The 21435-nt window shown below is 42.0% G+C and overlaps 2 long non-coding RNA genes and 1 pseudogene across 14 annotated transcripts in view; 2 read left to right on the top strand and 1 right to left on the bottom strand.

The window, feature by feature from the left end:
• Positions 1 to 21435, top strand: part of LOC309653840 — a 153305-nt gene that overhangs the window by 117735 nt on the left and 14135 nt on the right. The window lies entirely within an intron of this gene.
• On the top strand, positions 708 to 20538 carry LOC309653839. 12 transcript variants are annotated; one of them, XR_014259551.1, is made up of 5 exons: positions 708 to 795; positions 12194 to 12254; positions 18230 to 18403; positions 18561 to 18607; positions 19315 to 20538. It is a non-coding gene; the product is annotated as an uncharacterized lncRNA (long non-coding RNA). The 12 variants fall into 12 exon arrangements; XR_014259553.1 differs by having other exon boundaries at positions 778 to 795; positions 12198 to 12254; XR_014259554.1 differs by lacking the exon at positions 708 to 795 and adding an exon at positions 910 to 924.
• LOC309653838 (RING finger protein 11-like) lies at positions 14145 to 16117 on the bottom strand (annotated as a pseudogene). The gene is made up of 2 exons: positions 15414 to 16117; positions 14145 to 15199 (listed from the first exon to the last, which is right to left on the bottom strand). The product of its transcript is annotated as an RING finger protein 11-like (transcript).

Genomic DNA, 21435 nt, shown 5'->3' with positions numbered 1-21435 from the left:
CAGTGCATATAACCGCTTCTCCCCCTAACAGGCACTCTGGATCCTTTGGCTGGATTTTGGCCTTGGGAGCACCACCGATAGGCTCAGAGGCTTTCTGTTTGTTCTTCCTGGGTTGATCAGAGGGAACCTTTACGACACTTGGCTTTTCCTGCACCTGATTCACCTTAATGGCTCTGGTGTCTTCAGCTTTGATCACGTTGGGACCTTGGGATCGATCAAGATCTTTCCAAGAATTAAAGAGCTGGGGAAGGTGAATATCCTCCGCCAGTGTAGTAATGTCTGCAAGACCACTGCTAGGTTCAGTCCCATTTTCAAGTGTCCCTAGGTCCTGACGACTCAGGCTGTTCTCTCCCAGATCAGCATTTTCAGAACCAGGCTGCTCCTCTTGGCTGAGGGGATCGGTGCAGGCCAGCGGCTGGGGAATATCAGGGATTCCTAAAGGGAGTAGTGGAGGATCTTGGTTTTCTATTGGGATCTGGTAGGCCTCCAGAGGCTTTGACAGCTTGGTTTTGATATCCTCCACGTTCTTACTCTCTGTTTGTCCCTGGCTTGGAGCTGGAGGCAGGGCCAGGAGACGCCTGGCACTCTGGACTGGAGCTGTCACTGAAATGTCCCCAAGTTCAGATGGTGGGTTACTCTCAAGTATGTGACTGTTTCTGCTACTGCAGGACTTGGGGAGTTCTTGAGTTTGTGTCACACAAAACGTCTGGCTTGGAGGTTGCAATCCCAGGGAATTTTTCATCACCAGGGAAGTCTCCATCACTACAAAGGGATCAAGGGAGAAGTCAGTCCCTGGTAAATGAGATGCTCCCCCTAAACACCAACACAGCAGTCGTGTACCTTTCAAGGGGTTCAGGGGCAAGATGGGCAAGGCATTTCTACTAACTCTTCTTAAGGATCATGGACAGTGCCCTATGCTACGAGGTAAGCGGTGACTGTTGTAATGCTTAACTGGTGATCATTTCATGTCACTGATCCTTGGCTCTCTTTGTATCTCATAGGACTGTTGTAAGTCCAATACAAAATGAGTCTTCTTTTTAAACAACTGAAATGTTTTACAAAGCCTAGCATTCTCATATAGAGTCCTTTCAATTCTCCCCACTTTCCCGAGAGGCTAAGAACACTTCACACCATGAACTAGGAGAGGGGGTAGAGCCCTTTCTGATGAAATACAGAAACAAAGACAGAGTCTTAGCCTGCTTGCTCTCTGGACAGGATCTCGGACCACAAGGTCTTAAATCCTGGTATAAATGACGGAAGTGAGGACACTTCAACTGGCACTCTCATAACAAGAGTTCTGAGACACCTTCCAAAGAGACTGTAGCAGTAGACGAGGGAAGGGAGTGCTACAGTGTGGTAGTACAGGGGGAATGCTCGGCTACAGCAGTGAAAAATGTGGTACCTATTGGTGTGCTCTCGGGGTTCTTGTACATGTAGCATAGATGACCTTTACAGTGTCCCTGCCACCTTCCCACCTGCATTAGGTGTTCTTTTTGTTTTTTTGTTTTTTTTAATTTACGTTTATTTATTGATTGATTGTTTGAACTTATTTATTCTACGTATTTATTTTTTTGGCTGCACAGGGTCTTCATTGCTGTGCACGGGCTTTCTCTAGTTGCGGCTAGCGGTGTCTACTCTTGGTTGCGGTGTGCGGGCTTCTCTTGTTGCGGAGCATGCGCTCTAGGCGCGTGGGCTTCGGTAGTTGCGGCTCACGGGCTCTAGAATGCAGGCTCAGTCGTTGTGGCACATGGGCTTAGTTGCTCCACGGCATGTGGGATCTTCCCAGACCAGGGCTCGAACCAGTGTCCGCCGCATTGCATTGGCAGGCGGATTCTTAACCACGGCGCCACCAGGGAAGCCCTAGGTGTTCTTATATAGAGTCTAAAAACAGAGGGCACTGAGCGAAGGTAGTGGTTACTAAAGGCTCAGGATCTAAATTCTACCTGTCTCTACACCCCTTCCCAGCTGTCGATTTGACCCCATTTGTGAATGCCGACCTCATTCTTCAACTTTCTCTGCCGTTTGTATACTCACCTTGAAAACTTGTTTCTGTGATGCGTTGAGCAGACACAGGGTGGCAGATTGCAGAGGTGGAAGCTGGTGGTCGGATATTTGTGGGCTGAATCTCCTTCAGTCCCATTCCCATTTCTGGTTGCGCAGAGGCCCTACTTCCTGTGTATGACGCGGAGCCATAGGATTGCGGGCAGGAGCCAAGTTCTCCATACAGTGAAGACCCCAGTGTGCCTTGGTTATAGTAATATACCTGGCTTCCTTCCTGGTAGGGAAGTGACAGGCGGCTATGCCCCTGATTTGGAATCTGAGATGGTGCTTCCTGAGCAAGCCTGGCAGAAAGTGATGGATATAGAGGGACCATGTTATTGGCGTCTGAAGTTTTATCATCCTGGGCTGCCATAAACATGGAGGAAGCAGCTGGGTGCCGGTCAGTGAGTGCCAGAGTAAAGTCTCCGAGTGAAGAGGAATTCTTTTCAGTGCTTCCTGTGATGTCCCACTCAAGAACACCTGGATAGGAAGGAGCTGAAGTGGAGATCTGGCTGTGGTCAGTAACTCCAGATAACATAGTCGTGCTGGAATGTTGGTAAAGGTAGGCACTACCCATGAGTGTCTGGAAAGAGGTACCGGTAGCCGATGCCGAACTGACGGCAGGGGCAGAGACTCTGGAGAAGTTGCAGACACTTCGTGTTAGGGAAGTTGCATTGCTCACCACAGGAAGACAATGCTGCAGAGAATTTAGAGTTCCAAGTAGAGATGGATTTTGGAAATTTTCTGTAAGAACAAGAGGGTCATGAAAAACTCAGGGAGGTTGAGAAATTCTCACTACGTTTGAGGAACAGCATTATCTTAAGGTTCTTGCTCTCAGGACACCTCTACTATCGACCCTTCCTGAGAAACCCAAAATCAGACAGTTAATGATGGCTGTAAGGACTGAGCAGTTTTCCACTCTTCTGTATTAACTGCCTGTGCTCCCATCTTGGGCACAGATGGGCAGAAGAGCCAAGTGGTATGGTTCAGACATTGTTCTCTAGGCTGGAAGCAACCTTCTCCCTGCCCTGTCTTTCCCTTCAGCCTGCACTCGTATTGACTTCTATGCTATTTCCTAGACTGGAAGCATTTTAGAACTAGGAGGCCCTTAGAGAACTTTCTCTTTTTTCAGTCTCATTTCACGAGTAAGGAAACTGAGGCTCAGAGAGGTCGGGTTGACTTGTTCAGGTTCTCTCATTATGTTAGTGTCATTACCAGGTTTCAGAACCTAAGTATCCTGACTTCCTTGCCAGGACTCCACTCTGAGCATGATAGTGCCAGAAAGCAGGAGAAATAGAACTTATAATATAAGCATTTTTTTTGTCCATTAGAAAACAGTACGGCCATTACCATTGTCATCTTCAGTGTCTCCCTTTGCTTGTGCAGTTCCCACGCTATTACCTAGAGTTGACGTATAGCTCAGTCCAACTGGTGAACTGAAAGAGTCATTTTTGCCCTCTTCAAGCCTGGTTTCTCATCCTACCTCAAAATGATTACCCGAAAGTGGATTTCTTAAGTGCTTTTGGAAAGAGAAAAGTTATCTGATTACTTCAGATTACTCATCTATAAAGTGGTTATAACACCACCACCAATAATAATAGCAGTAATAATTAATAGATGAATAAGCTGATCTATTGCGTATGATTTATATGGAGGAAGATACAATAAGTTCTAGAAAGACAAAGAAAAATCATGAAAAACATGTTACGTAACGAAAAAGAAATCCATAGATATTAATGAAAACTGGGGTATGTGGGCAAGTATCAAAGCCTAATGAATTTACTAACAAATGACATTCTGTACCATACATGCAATATTATGAAAGTGAATTTTGCCCACTCTATTTTAGTGAATACTATTAACCAAAAAACACGATGGAGGTGATAGAGGTGAATGAATTCCTAGCCAATGCATACAGACAGAGACGATAAATCAGTAAAAAATGCACAACAAGCAACAGAATGCAACAAATGTGAATGTATAGGTAGCCACAACATATATAGACAAGTATTTCAATGAAAACCGGTACAAAGCAGACAGCAAAATAGTAAGTGTAAAAGAGTTTCATTATTGTGCTCATTCATATTTTTACCCAGCAAGTAACAGGTATTAAGCCTAGGAGAAATATATCTTTCCATGAATATAACTCATATAATAAGCAGAAAGGAAGCTTAAAAAGTATCAAGAAGGTTTTTGTATTTATCCTAGAACTTAGAATCATCTTCCACATCCAAGAAGATGACATCCCAAGACCTCAAAAAACCATCATCCCTAGAATCCAATTAAAAAAGATTTTCAAATGTAAGAAAATCCAAAGGACTCCACAATATTGTTTTAGATAAATGTGGATGTTTGTGTTTTCTTTTTTTCTTTTGCCGCGCCACGTGGCCCTGGCCGTGAAAGCACCGAGTCCTAAAGCGCTGGACCGCCAGGGAATTCCCTAAATGGGGAATTAGAGATGTGGGGCTTGACTTTTTCTTTTTCTTCTCCGGTAGCTAAGATCTACAAGCGAACGATGGCTGTTGATCAATGTGCTCTCTGTGTTAGGAAGGAAATAACTGTAAAAATGAAAAGCAACCTTGCCTTAGAAGCTACATATCACACAAAGGAAATAGTCCTTCTGATTCAATGTAGAAGATATCATTTAAAATGTTTAATTGGTCAAATGTCTACCTAGTTTAAAAATTAGAAAGAATAGAACACTGAAAAGCAGCCCCCTAGATAACCACTTTGGTTTCTGGTTTCTAGGAAGCATCATTTCTAAAACATACTTCTAAAGTGTTTCTATTCCAAACTGTCAAGTGCCAGCTGTATTCAGAGAGGCAATAAAAGAAAGAAAACGGAGTATGACTTTTCTGATAGGCTGCCTTTCCTGGTGATCCCCTGTTCTGGCCTTACTTTCCTTCTTAGTCTGTTAATGTAAGGATTTGCTACCATCAACTTTGTTTTGCCCTGCTCTGAGCAGATTTCCCTCTGTGCTGTTTCTGCTTTAATTTAAAATCTTTGGCTCCCATCAACATTCCATGGCAAACTGCCTCTTTCTTGAGAGCTCCTCTATGCTTTCCCTCTTCATTCTTATATTTTTTTCCCATCTCTTGGTTCCTGTTGGCCTGTGCTAATGAAAACAATCCTAAACTTGCTTACGTTTGACTCTGTGCCTCCCTATATAGCCCAGTACTCTCCATCCTCTCTCCCTATTCTCTCTTTTCAACTAGTCGAAATACTAGTGGAGGGAGACCATTGGAGATGAAACATCTTGGTATATATCGCTAGTTTTCTGTGTCACCTGGCTTTTCTATGTTTCTGTTGAAACACTCTTTTGAGAAGTCTCTGATTTCATTTTCTACATGGGTACCCTTTAAGGCTCAATATTGGAAAAGAAGGGGATCAGAGTGATCAACCCAATGTGGTATCCTAACGTAACAGATAAGGAAAGCAGCAGGCTTTGTGAGGCAGTCAGTGATTTGTCCAAAGTCACACAGACAGTAAACGTCAAAGTCAAAACTGAAATTAGGTCTCCAGACTTGTAGTTCAATACTTTCCCTCATTATTCCACGCTATTTTGAATCTCCTCCTCAATTTAGGGGCACAAGAAATCGAACGCAAAACTTTCCAAAGTTTCTTTTCTTACCTGACATGGTCAGAGAAGAGGAGACATCAACTGCAGGTACAAGGGATGAGGAGACAACACTAGAGGATGTCTGAGTGGCTGCAGCTGAACGGCGCACGTGTCCAGTACAAAGGTCACTGGTTACTGGTCCAAACGGCTCCACGGAAACCCCAAGACCTCTACCAAGTGGTAGTAGGTTTGGTAGGAGAGTGATGTCACAAAGCAGGCAGTTGAAAGGTATGAGCTAGCCAATAGGGAGGTCCGATCCCCAACAGGAGGGCGGGCTTGGGTGAAGAGAGCGTAGGAGAGCTAAAACAACCCCTCAATTTCTGAGCTCTGGGGAGGAAATCCTAGAAGACAGATTTACCTCCCCCAGGCTCTTCCATTAGGGAAATCATTGCAACATTTCTTACAGACGTTCATTAATATAATTAACTAACAGTTACTTATATTCTACAGAGTATTCTATTTTATGTATCATATACTTAGAGCTATATAGATCTTATTTAACTAGTATCCTTAGGAAGGAAAGAGCCATGCAGTTTGAACTATTAGAGTTGTAACTTGGTTAAAGAGCAGGGTGAAGTTTGTTGAGTGTACCCTGTGGAGAATGTTGTGGTCCAAGGCTCTTCTCTTTTAGTTTCTTCTCCTTGACTCCTACCTTCCTTGGGCTGGGCTAGGCTGGGGGCCAGGTTGGACTTGCGACTTAACATTTCTCTTCCGCTTTCTTTTTTTTTTTTTTTTTTCTTCCATTATGGGCATTGCTTCTAGGACAAGCCTTGGTCTTGCATTGGATGTTCCTTCCTGTCAACTTCCAGCAGCAGGAGTCTTCTTTTCAGTGCTTGATGCTTCACGAAATAGACTCTGCCCATTGGCAGCAAATACCAGAGAGCCAGGAGACAGAGCTGGTTGCAGACCTTTCCTCTTCCAGCCTTTGGTTGCAATTGTTTTGCCCATGATTTGCTAGCTCTAGTTCCTTGGGCCACACAGGTATCCTGCCATCCAGCTCTTTTTATATGTGAGAGACATTCTGAACACTGTCCCTCTTTCTTTGCACAGAAGTATATACAGTGTGGCAGTTACCGTAATCTCCTCCCCCTTGCAAACAGCCCCTCTAGAATCTCGGACCTCTAGGACTCTCTGTCTTGCATGCTTGGGTGCAAGGCCAAGCACAATGAAGAGGAGAATAATTAGAGAAAGAGGAGGACATTGGTGGAGAACTGGGAGCAGGTAAGGTGAAAGGGCACCGGAGAAAAGAGATGCATGTAGGTTTTTTGGTTTCTGTGGGAAACAAGTTGACACACTTGGGCCTCATTTTGTATTAACAGAACAGAGAGTTGTAGATATAAGTAGCTAGATCGTGCAGCAACTGCCATGAAGTCTGTACACTGAAGAGAACAGTCTCACATCTAGTTTTCATTTTGTTTTATGTCATATTACCTTATTTATAGCATTCACTGGTATGTTTGTAGAACGCAGATGTTTTCAAATGCTCTGGTTTTGTCTACATGGTTATTTCCTTGTCCTATTTGTAAGGAATCCAACATTGTAAGACATATTGCATGTTTTTCTCTTGACGATTGTTTACCTTGAAGCGTCATGAACTAACTTGAGCTGTTGGATTTTGTGGAGAAACTTTAAAAAGGGTCTGTGAAAAAGGCATTGTGGTGAGTCGCATTATGCACCCGAGCGTAAGGAGCAGATATCTGCCACCAGCCCAGCTTGGCCTGGATTGCCTCTGTGTTAGTTCCCCTGGTTAGTGCTTTTCTCCCTAACCACTCTTGTGACTGTGATAATGTGAGTTAAGGGCTGAGTTGCTAGTGATTTATGTGTGAGGTAGGCTGGTTTGAGGGAGGAAATCTATGGACCTAGTCATTTTCCTTGGTGGTAAGCTTTCAGGGGTGCAAAGATCGATCTTCCTGGGGACTTTTCTGGTACCAGGAAGATATCGCATAGATGGGACCTCCAAAGACACACATTTAATTTTTAGGCCTGTTGTTCCTATTATGGGATGTGAGTTTCTTCACTGATGGGGATGCTGCTTATCTGAGAAGAAACTGTGAAAGGTGGTGTAGTATAGAGGTGTGGCTTAAGCTTTTAAGTTTTCTTCAAGGTTTTTCCCCTAAGCTTCATACTTCAGACGGCCTACTTACATGAGACTAGTATGTGATGTCAGGCTAACAACTTCCTAAATACCTGCAAGCCAGATCAGTGTCTCTTTTCTCTATATTCCCATGGAAATCAAGGGTCCCGCCGAATTTTCCATCGAAACAGTTGATTTGTGCTGTCTCTAGGAATTCTACAGGGCGTACCGTTGCTTCCTAACCGGTGTCATTTGGGAGATCGATCCCCCTCTGTACGTTCAAATGATTAATTTTGAGACTCTGCTCATGTGTGCAGTAAACCCTTTAATTCCCTAAGACCTTCCTTTCCTCCATCTCATACCCCATGAAGCCCGCTTCAGTTTATCTCCTGAATTTCTTTGGAATCTGTCAGCTCTCCCTCAACATCCTAATACTGAACTTGCCTGTCTGTTGCGATTAGGTCCTAACTAGTGTCCATATATCTTGTTTCCCTCCAATCCATTCTTCACACAAGAAAGCTTCAAAGCAAGTTGGAACATTGCTCATAAACATCGCTCACAAACATTGTTTTGAGAATAGAAAACACACTGGTGGCCTTTAAGACTCTGCGTGCTCTAGAATCCTCTCTGCTTCTCTAGCCCCATCTTGTGCCACGTTTGCCCTCACTTTCTATGCTTCAGATACACTGAATTAACCTTAGTTCTCACTCATCTGACAGAAGTCAGTTGAGAAATTATTTTTCATTGTGATTCCTAGCATTAAGGAATTTGATGATCAGGTTTTGTATGAGGACTAAAACTAAACTGGGAAGTGGAAGAATTGCGTTTCAACTGTTTCAGTCAACACGCATGTATTAATGATACCTAAGTATTGAACACCGGGCTAGGTTTCATGAGGGATACAGAAGTTCTGGCCATCTCTGGTTTTGGGTATCCCTTATTTGTTGAGACCTTTGCGTTGTTTGGTTGCCTTTTGTCTGTTTTCCAGATGGGAAAACAGGAACAAGGGAAGTATAGGTTATTACTAGGTGGGGTTGAACAAGTGGAGCAGCAAACTGCAAAGCAGAAAGAAGAGGGACGTACTATAGAGGGATGTGATTTCCATTTTCAAGGCGCCTGCGTCCTGTGCAGGGAGACAGCCTAACATAAAATGTGCCTAACAAAAGATCTATTGACTTCTTACTAAAAATCTCCAGTTCATATAACCCAGGGGTTTATACCTTCTCCTTTAAAAGTTCTATTCCTGGGACTTCCCTGGTGGTCCAGTGGTGAAGACTCTGCGCTTCCAATGCAGCAGGCGTGGGTTCAATCCCTGGTTGGGGAGCTAAGATCCCACATGCTGCGCAGCCAAAGAAATTTTTTTCAAAAGTTATACTCCTGTGTTGTTGAATTTAGTGGTTTAGATTTTGTTTGAATGTTAAGAAGATTTCAGTTTATTTACCAGGAACAAACAAAACATAATGTAAAAATAGTTTCCCAGAAACGATTTCCATCGTTCTCTTCTTCCCTTTCTCCCGCAGACTGACTGGTGTTTCATCTTGACAAGTTCTCTGAAGTTCTCTGTCATTCCATAGGAAAGCGGTCTGGCTTGGAGGTTGCAATCCCAGGGAATTTTTCATCAGCGGGGAAGTCTCCATCACTACAGAGGAATCAAGGTTGAAGTCAGTCCCGGGTAAGTGAGATGCTCCCCCTAAACACCAACACAGCAGTCGTGTACCTTTCAAGGGGTTCAGGGGCAAGATGGGCAAGGCATTTCTACTAACTCTTCTTAAGGATCATGGACAGTGTGCCCTATGCTACGAGGTAAGCGGTGACTGTTGTAATTCTTACTGGTGATCATTTCATGTCACTGATCCTTGGCTCTCTTTGTATCTCATAGGACTGTTGTTAAGTCCAATACAAAATGAGTCTTCTTTTTAAAAAACTGAAATGTTTTACAAAGCCTAGCATTCTCATAGAGAGTCCTTTGAATTCTCCCCACTTTCCCGAGAGGCTAAGAACACTTCACACCATGAACTAGGAGAGGGGGTAGAGCCCTTTCTGATGAAATATAGAAACAAAGACAGAGTCTTAGCCTGCTTGCTCTCTGGACAGGATCTCGGACCACAAGGTCTTAAATCCTGGTATAAATGACGGAAGTGAGGACAGTTCAACTGGCACTCTCATAACAAGAGTTCTGAAACACCTTCCAAAGAGACTGTAGCAGTAGACGAGGGAAGGGAGTGCTACAGTGTGGTAGTACAGGGGGAATGCTCGGCTACAGCAGTGAAAAATGTGGTACCTATTGGTGTGCTCTCGGGGTTCTTGTACATGTAGCATAGATGACCTTTACAGTGTCCCTCCCACCTTCCCACCTGCATTAGGTGTTCTGTTTTTTTGTTTGTTTGTTTGTTTTTAATTTACGTTTATTGATTGATTGATTGATTGAACTTATTTATTCTACGTATTTATTTTTTTGGCTGCACTGGGTCCTCATTGGTGTGCACGGGCTTTCTCTAGTTGCGGCTAGCGGGGTCTACTCTTGGTTGCGGTGTGCGGGCTTCTCATCGCGGTGGCCTCTCTTGTTGCGGAGCATGGGCTGTAGGCGCGTGGGCTTCGGTAGTTGCGGCTCACGGGCTCTGGAATGCAGGCTCAGTCGTTGTGGCACATGCGCTTAGTTGCTGCACGGCATGTGGGATCTTCGCAGACCGGGGCTCGAAGCCGTGTCCCCTGCATTGGCAGGCGCCACCAGGGAAGCCCTAGCTGTTCTTACATAGAGTCTAAAAACAGAGAGCACTGAGAGAAGGTAGTGGTTATTAAAGGCTCAGGATCTAAATTCTACCTGTCTCTACACCCCTTCCCAGCTGTCGATTTGACCCCGTTTGTGAATGCCGACCTCATTCTTCAACTTGCTCTGCCGTTTGTATACTCACCTTGAAAACTTGTTTCTGTGATGCGTTGAGCAGACACAGGGTGGCAGATTGCAGAGGTGGAAGCTGGTGGTCGGATATTTGCGGGCTGAATCTCCTTCAGTCCCATTCCCATTTCTGGTTGCGCAGAGGCCCTACTTCCTGTGTATGACGCGGAGCCATAGGATTGCGGGCAGGAGCCAAGTTCTCCATACAGTGAAGACCCCAGTGTGCCTTGGTTATAGTAATATACCTGGCTTCCTTCCTGGTAGGGAAGTGACAGGCGGCTATGCTCCTGATTTGGAATCTGAGATGGTGTTACCTAAGCAAGCCTGGCAGTAAGTGATGGATATAGAGGGACCATGTTATTGGCATCTGAAGTTTTATCATACTGGGCTGCCATAAACATGGAGGAAGCAGCTGGGTGCCGGTCAGTGAGTGCCAGAGTAAAGTCTCCGAGTGAAGAGGAATTCTTTTCAGTGCTTCCTGTGATGTCCCACTCAAGAACAGCTAGATAGGAAGGAGCTGAAGTGGAGATCTGGCTGTGGTCAGTAACTCCAGGTAACATAGTCGTGCTAGAATGTTGGTAAAGGTAGGCACTACCCATGAGTGTCTGGAAAGAGGTACCGGTAGCCGATGCCGAACTGACGGCAGGAGCAGGGACTCTGGAGAAGTTGCAGACGCTTCGTGTTAGGGAAGTTGCATTGCTACAACAGATTTTTCAGCAACAGAGCAATCCAGCCAAGTTTATATTTTAGAGAGAGAACATCTTCCATATGGAGGATCAGTTGAAATAGAAGAGATTGTTAGAATTGTAGGGTGGTAGTAATCCAGGCAGGAGATGACGAATGCCAGACACCACCTAGTCACAGACATAGCTTTTGCAGCGATCAGCTACATGTTGTTGTTTTTTATTTACTCTCTCATATAATTTTTTTTAAGTCCTGGACCACAAAATACTGTGGCATAGTTGGAAAAATCTGAGACTCGATTCTAGTCTTTTTTCTGTTTGCCTGCTGTGCAGCTTGGGCTTACGTCTCGAGCCTTACTTTTTCATTGTGAAATAAGAACAGTGCTACTTAACCCGAGAACTCCACAGGCACATAAACCCGTGGCGTGTGAGGAGCAGTGAAGGAGAGAAGGAATGGAAGTGCTTTGGGGGACCCCAAGAGCCCTTCAGAAACCGTTTGTTCTTTTTATTATTGAGCATTAAAAGTGAAGGCATTCCATTTGTTTCACTCAGAAACAAATTCTGTTCTTCTGATAGCCTGTTTTTTTTTTCCACTCCCTTTTTCTGTAGTCAGATCAGTTCCTGATGGGCATTCTCCAGTCCACACTATTGCATCTGATTGGAGGCTATGCAAAATTTCCCAGAGACAATGAATTTTGACTGTATAGTAGTTAATTCTTTATAGTACGTTCCTGCAAAAACACTCTTTTCTTCAGAGTTTTTCCTTTTCAGGATAGTGGTAGTGTTGTGGTAACTAATAAAGGCTACTCTTGAGAAAATTGTCTAACTTGTTTTTAGTGTATCTACTTCGCTTACTTAATTCCATATTCCCTGTTTTCTAGACAGACTTCTTGGTGTCCACTGTACCCATGGTTTCAACAGGACTGGCTACCTCATGTGCAGGTGAGTTGCCAACCCCAAGAGGCAGAGCATGTTTAAATTGTTCTGTTTACAATAGTAATGTAAGCTAATGTAAGCTGAATGCAAAAAATGCAGTCAGAGAAGTGTATGAAGTGGAAGGCAATTTTGCCCCCTACTCAGATGTTACCACCAGTAATAATTTAGCACATATTTTTTCAGACGTAAAAAATGCAGATATAAGCATATACAATGGTCCCTTGGTATCTGCAGGGGGATTGGTTTTAGGACTCCCCATGGATCCGAAAATCCTCGGATGCTCAAGTCCCGTATGTAAAATGGTGTAGTACAGTCGGGCTTCCATATCTGCAGGTTATGGAACCGTTGGATATACAGAACTGACTGTACATGTGATTTAATGGTATAGTGTTTTAGACATTCTGGTTTATAATTTAATATATGGAGGACATCTTCCTCTGACAATATTTGGAGACCTCATTCTTATTTATTTATTATTCTTTTTTTTCCTCCAAATTTGCTTTATGTAGTTGGATATAAATAAATGAGCACAAACTTAAGCAAGATACATGTAACAATTTAATAGAACCTGATACTCTAATTCTTTCAGTGTTTCTCCAACTCATCATGGGGCTCGTAAGAAAAGTAACCAACATGGATACTACTACAGTTGAATGTCAAATCTTTAAGTGCTTATGACATACTAAATCCTTGTATAATGCACTTATGAAGAACCCTTCAAGGGACTTGTGTTTTGTATGTAGCAAAAAGTGTTAAGAGTCAAATATTCAACTCAATATAAAATAATAAGAAACACTTCTGATTTGTTAGGTTGAGATTGCTTCTCCTTTTACTAATGAATGATTTTTTTAGCTGTAATATCACTGAGCTGAACAAATATGTCACCTTGGAGTACATAAGGAAAAATAAACACATGCTAAATGGGTAAAACATTACAACTACATCTTTACTAGACCATCTCTACTAACGCTTCAGAAGCTTAGAGATTCAGAGTGTTCTTACGTTATGTGCAAGAAAAATAGAAAGAGAGAAATTCCTTCTTTTTTGAGATCACAGCTGTGAAGTCGTGATTATACAGATTCTTCATTTGTGTGCGAAACATGAAACACATTTCTCTAAATTCTCCCTGCTTAGAATTGTCAGTCAACTAGCAGGACTTTCCTTCCAAGAAACAGAGACTGAGATGTGTTTTATATAACTTCAATAACCTCAGCACTACCGTAAGAAGACATGCAGTATCCTTTTGCTGTGCTTCAAGACAACAGGGAAGGAGGTCACAGGAAAGAATAAATCAAAATTGTTACAACTGAGAAACTTTTCTCAGTTTAACCATGGTGCCACTTTCATTTTTACATAAGCATGGTGGCATAAGTCAAGCTCCATACATCAGAATTCTTAATATTTAAAATTTACCTTGACTTTTAATTATCACCATGTTAACCACCAAAATAATTTGACGAAACTCATAAGAAAGGGTAATGTTAAACCCCACTTTACTAGAGTTAGTTTCTGGACACATTAGCTCATTTTTTTTATAGAAGAGGGACAGTGAATCTCAGTTTGCCTACAAGCTAGGAGATCACTTTGAATTCTGCATTTCTTAACTGCAAACAGATACAGCACTTGTAACAGGTTATAACTGGTTTTCAGCTGGTTTTCAAGCACAGAGCCAGCCCCAACAGTAATAGTACACTATTTAAAAAGACCTAAGGCAATGAATTCCATTTCCAGTGGAAAGAAAGAATCGTATGGTCTTGGACAAACAATTCTGATGGTTCACTTAACAGTCACTTAGTAGTTCTTCCTTGCTCATAGAACTTTATGACTTTTTTGAGGAGTGAAGCATTCAGCTTGAGTGGATAAATCCTTGTTAGGCTAAGACAATCATTCTCATATCCCTCTTTGCCATGAATTGTCTTATGAATGGTCATATCAGTCTGTTTTGGCAAATGAGTAATTAAGGGAAGGCTGTTATTGTGCTTATGAGAATGATATTTTTCTCTGACAAAAGATAAATAGGCATTAGGAAAATGACCATTTGGGCTCTTTTTCTGCTTCCTCCTTGTTTTGTGAGAATATGATGTTTGGTTTTACAGCAGCCATCTTGTGACCCTGAGATGATCATATGCCAATAATGACAAATGGTAGATTAGAAAGAACCAGCAAAGACAGAAAACAGCAACATCAGTAGTAACAACAATCACAGCAAAAGAACAATGGGACCTTAACTTGTAGAGTTCCTATAAAGTAAAAAATAAGTGCTCTATGTTTATTCTAAAACAAAAAAAGAACTATGCAAACCAGCTTAAAACTCCTTTTTTTGTGCCAGTGTTCTAAAATGTGGCTTTTAATAAAACCTTGACCCAAATGCCAGCAACTTCAGAAAAGAATTTGGGTAGGGGGAAGAAGAAAGTTATCTCACTTAGGAAAAACAACCACTATCTTTATCCTAATCTTTGACACACAATTGAAACATATATAGCTGCTGTAACACTTTACACAATTCCTATGTACTGGAGGAATAACAAGATCTAAATAACAATTATATTTTTCAACACGGGGTGAAGGCTTTACATAAAAATACCATCCTACTTTTTCCCCCTAAATTTCTAAAATATCACGTGCTTTTCCCCAACATCTGCAGCCGTTCAGGAATTTTTAGGAAACTTTCATGCATGATCTTAATTCCTAATCCCTGGCTCTTTGGGCTCAACGACAAAAGATCAAAACCACCAAAAATGATGGTTCACTTGAAGTCAGGTGAGAGACACTGGCTCAGTTAGTCTCGTAGGACAAAAGCAGTGCTGCATCAACTGTCTCCATGCAGGAGGGGCACGTGAAGGATCTCATCAGCCAGTCATCTGTACAGCCCAGGTGATCTGCATACACAGCAGAAATCAAATTGGGTTCTCATAAACAAAGTGCATCATACAGATCACACACTCCCCGATCTGTTTTTTAAATATTTGTTTTATTTTATTTATTCATTTATTTGGTTGCGCCGGGTCTTAATTGCAGTCGGTGGGCTCCTTAGTTGTGGCATGCAAACTCTTAGTTGCGGCATGGATGTGGGATCTAGTTCCCTGACCAGGGAACGAACCCGGGCCCCCTGCATTGGGAGTGTGGAGTCTTTAGCCGCTGCACCACCAGGGAAGTCCCCCGGATCCTTTTTTCTGATCCGTTTCTTCCAGGGTCATAAACTCCTTCAGGCTGATGCTGTATGAGGCCTATTCTTTGAGCTATCCTAATTTGCTCCTCTCAGCTGAGGTGCTAGGCGAGTCTGACTAGGTGTTGGATGAGAGACCAAAACTGGAACTTGATCCAGATATGGCAGCAGCAGCTCCTGATCCAGCTCCGTCCCCTTGCCAAAGCTAGCCCAGTCGGACTGAGACTTGTGAGGCAGGGAGATGTCATCCGAAGTGGGGGACTTAAGGCAGTTCCCCATCTTCCGGGACTTGAGTGTGTGATCTGTGTGCTGTTTTGACAGTCTCCCAACCTCATTCTTTTTTTTTTTTTTTTTTTTTTTTAATTAATTAGTTTATTTATTTATTTATTTTTGAATTTTTAAAATTTATTTATTTTTTATACAGCAGGTTCTTATTAGTTATCTGTTTTATACATATTAGTGTATATATGTCAATCCCAATCTCCCAATTCATCTCACCACCACCGGCCCCCGCCCTGCCCCTCTTTCCCCCCTTGATGTCCATACGTTTGTTCTCTACATCTGTGTCTCTATTTCTGCCTTGCAAACCGGTTCTTCTGTACCACTTTTCTAGATTCCACATATATGCATTAATATATAATATTTGTTTTTCTCTTTCTGACTTACTTCACTCTGTATGACAGTCTCTAGGTCCATCCACGTCTCTACAAATGACCCAAGTTCGTTCTTTTTTATCGCTGAGTAATATTCCATTGTATATGCGTACCACATCTTCTTTGTCCGTGCATCTGTCGATGGGCGTTTAGGTTGCTTCCGTGACCTAGCTATTGCGAATAGTGCTGCAGTGAACATTGGGGTGCATATGTCTTTTTGAATTATGGTTTTCTCTGGGTATATGCCCAGTAGTGGGATTGCTGGGTCATATGGTAATTCTATTTTTAGTTTTTAAGGAACCTGCATACTGTTCTCCATAGTGGCTGTATCAGTTTACATTCCCACCAGCAGTGCAAGAGGGTTCCCTTTCCTCACATCCTCTCCAGCATTTGCTGTTTGTAGATTCTCTGATGATGCCCATTCTAAGCGGTGTGAGGTGATACCTCATTGTAGTTTTGATTTGCATTTCTTTAATAATTAGTGATGTTGAGCAGCTTTTCGTGTGCCTCTTGGCCATCTGTATGTCTTCTTTGGAGAAATGTCTATTTAGGTCTTCTGCCCATTTTTTGATTGGGTTGTTTGTGTTTTTAATAGTGAGCTGCATGACCTATTTATATATTTTGGAGATTAATCCTTTGTCTGTTGATTGGTTTATTTATTATTTTTTTAAGGCTGCATTGTTCCTTTGCTTACTGATGAACATGTACAAGTCAGAAGTTTTTGATATTATAAAACGTCAAAGTAATGAACATTCCTGTGTGAACATCTTTGAATATATATGCTTTGTCTCAGTTAACTTCACTCAGAATGGGACTTCTGCATCAAGGAGTTTATGCCCTTATGCTTTTTGTGGGTGTTGCTACACTGTACCAATGTATGCTTGTTCGTGCAGGAAATACTTATTGAGCATCTGTTATGTTTAAGCACTGTGCTGGGTGCTAGCAAAAAGACTTGAGAAATTTTGTGAGTGAGGAGACTTGACCTGCCCTTTGTGAATTCTAGCAGTCCAGAGAGGGAATAGATATTCAAGTATCACACTCTGCATGTAGAATTACAACTCTGACAAGTGCCAAGGAGAGGGACATGGTACCATGAGAGCATATTTTAGGGAGGATTTGATCTCATCATGGAGATTAGAGAAGGTTTAGGGATGTTTCAGCTGATATCTGAAGGATGAGTAGGTATTAACCCGATAGGGACGTTGGGGAGAGATTTCTGAGCATAAGGAATAGCAAAAGACCCTATAAGAGGAAAGCATATGCTGTGTTGGAGGAACTGGCCAGGAAGGTGGGGCCGTTGGGGGAGCATGTCATTATAATGGAGCTGCAAGTGTGGGTAGGAGCTCGATCGTGCAGGCTTATGTTTAAGGTTTCAGACTTGAAGAGTAATAGAAAACCATTGAACTTTTTTTGTTGAAGGTGAGTGTGTGGAACATACCCAGTTGCATTTTCAACCTATCGTTTTGCTACCGAGTGGAGAATACACTGCAGGGAGAAAGAGTGGAAGCGAGGAAACAAGTTAGGAGACTTGTGTAGAAATTGGGCATAATGGTGGCTTGGACCAGGGTATGGTGGTCATTTTGGTGGAAAGATGTGGACAGATTCTAGAGGTATGTAGGCAGTATCATTGTCAGCACTGGTGGTGGGTTGAGGATGAGGGTGAGGGAGAAATAGCTGTCAGTGATGGTGATGCCTAAGTTTCTGGCTCCTATGGTTGGTTAGATGGGGTTTTTTAGATATGATGTTAATATTTGTCCTAATTTGTCTTTTGTTATTTGTTGGTTCTTGATGAATACTCTGTCATATTAAGTCTCCTGTTTTTAGTGTACAAAGCATTTTGACCGAAACTGACCCGTTGTATGTTATCAGATAACTTTTTAACATCTGCCAGTTTGGTCCTGTATTTTATTCTCTTTCATTTATTAATTAAATTGTTGTATTAATGTAAATAACTATATTAATAGATTTTCTAAAGTTGCGTTATCCTTGCATCCTTGGTCCTTGGAATAAAGCCTTTTTTTTTTTTTTTTTTTTTTTTTTTTTTTTTTTGGCTGTGTTGGGTCTTTGTTTCTATGCGAGCGCTTTCCCTAGTTGCGGCAAGCGGGGGCCACTGTTCATCGCGGTGGGCGGGCCTCTCACTATCGCGGCCTCTCTTGTTGCAGAGCACAGGCTCCAGACGCGCAGGCTCAGTAGTTGTGGCTCACGGACCCAGTCGCTCCGGGGCATGTGCGATCTTCCCAGACCAGAGCTCGAATCCGTGTCCCGTGCATTGGCAGGCAGATTCTCAACACTGCGCCACCAGGGAAACTCCGGAATAAAGCCTTTTTGTAGTCATGGTATATATCATTCTTTAATAATTATTGATTAGATATGCTGATATTTTCTTAGGATTTTTCTATCTATATTTGTAAAGCACAATTGGACCCTTTTTTGTAAAAACTTGATTTTCTTTCCTTTTTATTTACAAATGACTCGAATTTTGTTGTTTTGTAGATATTTGATTGATGTAGAAGGCATGTGGCCAGATGATGCAATTGAATGTAAGTATAAGGGTTGTCACTACTTTTCCCTTGTTATAAAATTTGAAGGGAGAAATGTAAGGGAATTTCTCAAATTTTGGAAAAATAGAAAAGTCTGTAATTCATTTGTTCTGATATACGATAACCTTTTACCAAAAGTTTATAAAGGGATGTATCTGGAAATAGCAAGATATAATAGCCTGAATAATTAGTCAGTGGATTTCAGCATTTTTTTTCTTTTTTAAATTTATTTAATTAATTAATTTACTTTTGATATTATATCCACTGCCCCACCAAGGAAGTCCCTTTTTCTTCCTTCCTTCCTTCCTTCCTCCCTTCCTTCCTTCCTTCCTTTAAAGCTCCAAGTCATTTAAAATACATGACTTCTCACTAAAAATCTCCAGTTCATGTAACCAAGGGGTTTATAACTTCTCCTTTAAAAGTTATATTCCTGGGACTTCCCTGGTCGTCCAGTGGTGAAGACTCTGCGCTTCCAATGCAGCAGGCCTGGGTTCAGTCCCTAGTTGGGGAGCTAAGATCCCACGTGCTACGCAGCCAAAGAAATTTTTTTTAAAAGTTATATTCCTGTATTATTGAATTTAGTGGTTTAGTTTTTTTTTTAATGTTTAGAAGATTTCAGTTTCTTTACCAGGAACAAACAAAACGTAATGTAAAACTAGTTTTCCAGAAACGATTTCCATCATTCTCTTCTTCCCTTTCTCCTGCAGACTGGTGTTTTATCTTTACAAGTTCTCCATCATTCCATAAGAAAGCTGCTCGTCTTCTGGTTTCATAAGAGATGGTGAACAGTGGTAAAATATCGAGTTGACCGAAATTTCTAGAGTACACTTCAGGGAGCGAATGATGGGGTGGAATGTTGGGGCAGAGTGAGAGATACAGATTCTGGTGAGACTGAGAGTCATGCACAAAAATTACTGGGCTGTGGTGAAGGGAGAACAAAACTAAATCAGGTTCCTGCTGGTGGACAGGAAGCCAAAATGAAGAAGAATGGTGCGTAGCTGGGCAGTGTAATTAGGCCCCTAAGTGCTGTGTCTTCTGATAGTAATTATGAACAGAAACCAAATAATAGTTACTAATAACATGGAGGTGACCAATCCTTGAGAGCTGAGGCAGAGAGAAGGAAAGATGGCATTATGCCTTGTCTCTGGTTCCTTGAGTTTCCCAGGCTGGTTTGTGACCAATCTTGGGTGAAATCATAACTAAGTCATTTCTGCTAAGGTGATCAGCTTTCGTGGGGTCCTTTCTCTGCACTCTGTCCAATGATAAAGCCCACTGGTTTATGCCTCCTGGAAAACAGTTATTCCAAAGCAGTATAAGTGAAGCATTGATGAAACAGCCATGAAGAACATGTTTCCACATGGCCTCGCACCACCTTTTCAAAGTGCTGTAAAACTTTTTTCACCCAAAAATCAGTAACAGAAAAGGATTGGGATCAAATCCCGTACAGAGGTAGTGTAAGAAAAAAGAGAATAAGGAGCAGAATAGCATGTCTTCAGACAATAAAATCAAGTTGGAAAAGACAGGTCCACAAAACAGATCAAAACTGTAACCTATTATTTCAAAGTAGGCTAAAAGACGTTAGGAAAAACAATGCGAAAGATGAAAGAACATGGATCGAGGAGGGAATGGGAAGTTATTGTTTAGTGGCTATAGAGTCTCTGTTTGGGATGGTGAAAAAGTTCTGGAAATGGTAAATGCTGATAAATGCCACCTATGGGTGTTTGGTTTTAGTTGATCTTCTTCCATGAAAGGGTTTGGAGAGATTCAGAAACTATGCTGCTGCCTCCATCTTTCTGATGTCCTGCTCAATCTTTTGACATAATTATTTTGAATTTGCACAGTGGTGATGGTTGCACAGCATTGTGAATGTATTTAATGTCACTGAATTGTATACTTGAAAATGGTTGAAATAATAAATTTTGTTTTATGTATATTTTACCATAATAAAAAAAAGATGAAAGAACAGCATAAACCAGAATTAGGTAAGATGATAGAACTCAAGACAGAATTCAAAATAAAAGAAAAAAGTTTCAGAAGTGAGGACTAAATTTAAAATAATACAAGAGTGGGGACTTCCCTGGTTGTCCAGTGGTTAAGAATCCACCTTGCAATGCAGGGGATGCAGGTTCGGTCCCTGGTTGGGGAACTGAGATCCCACATGCTGCAGGGCAACTAAGCCCGCACGCCGCAACTACTGAGCCCACGTGCTCTGGAGCCCACGCGCCACAACTGGAGAGCCCACGAGCCGCAAGGAAGAGCCCACGCACTGCAACAAAGAGCCCACGTGCTGCAACTAATACCCGACACCTCCAAAAATAAATAAGTTAATTAATTAAATAAATTAAATAAAATAATACGAGTGAATGAACATAATGGATAATGCCTTAAGAGAAACAAACAAGAAGAGGAAAAAATTTTTTTAAATCTAAAAGAAGATAAAAAGAATTTTAGAGAAATGGCAAACATAACAGATAGGCAAAAAAGAGTCAGGACAGCTCTGAAAAGAGTAAATACGTATAAGGGGCTTTCCTGGTGGTGCAGTGGTTAAGAACCCTCCTGCCAATGCAGGGGATATGGGTTCGATCCCTGGCCCAGGAAGATCCCACATGCCGTGGAGAAGCTAAGCCCGTGAGACACAACTACTGAGCCTGTGTGCCACAACTACTGAAGCCCACGCGCCTAGAGCCCGTGCTCGGCAACACGAGGAGCCACCGCAATGAGAAGCCCGCTTGCCGCAACTAGAGAAAGCCTGCGCACAGCAACAAAGACCCAAAGCAGCCAAAAATAAATAAATAAATACATTTATATATATATATATATATATATAT

Source organism: Balaenoptera physalus, assembly GCF_965194825.1.
Source record: "Balaenoptera physalus genome assembly, contig: HAP1_SCAFFOLD_1282, whole genome shotgun sequence".
NCBI classification, from domain to species: Eukaryota; Metazoa; Chordata; class Mammalia; order Artiodactyla; family Balaenopteridae; genus Balaenoptera; species Balaenoptera physalus.
The sequence above is the reverse complement of the archived record's forward strand: the minus strand, read 5'-3'. Positions and strand labels throughout refer to the sequence as shown.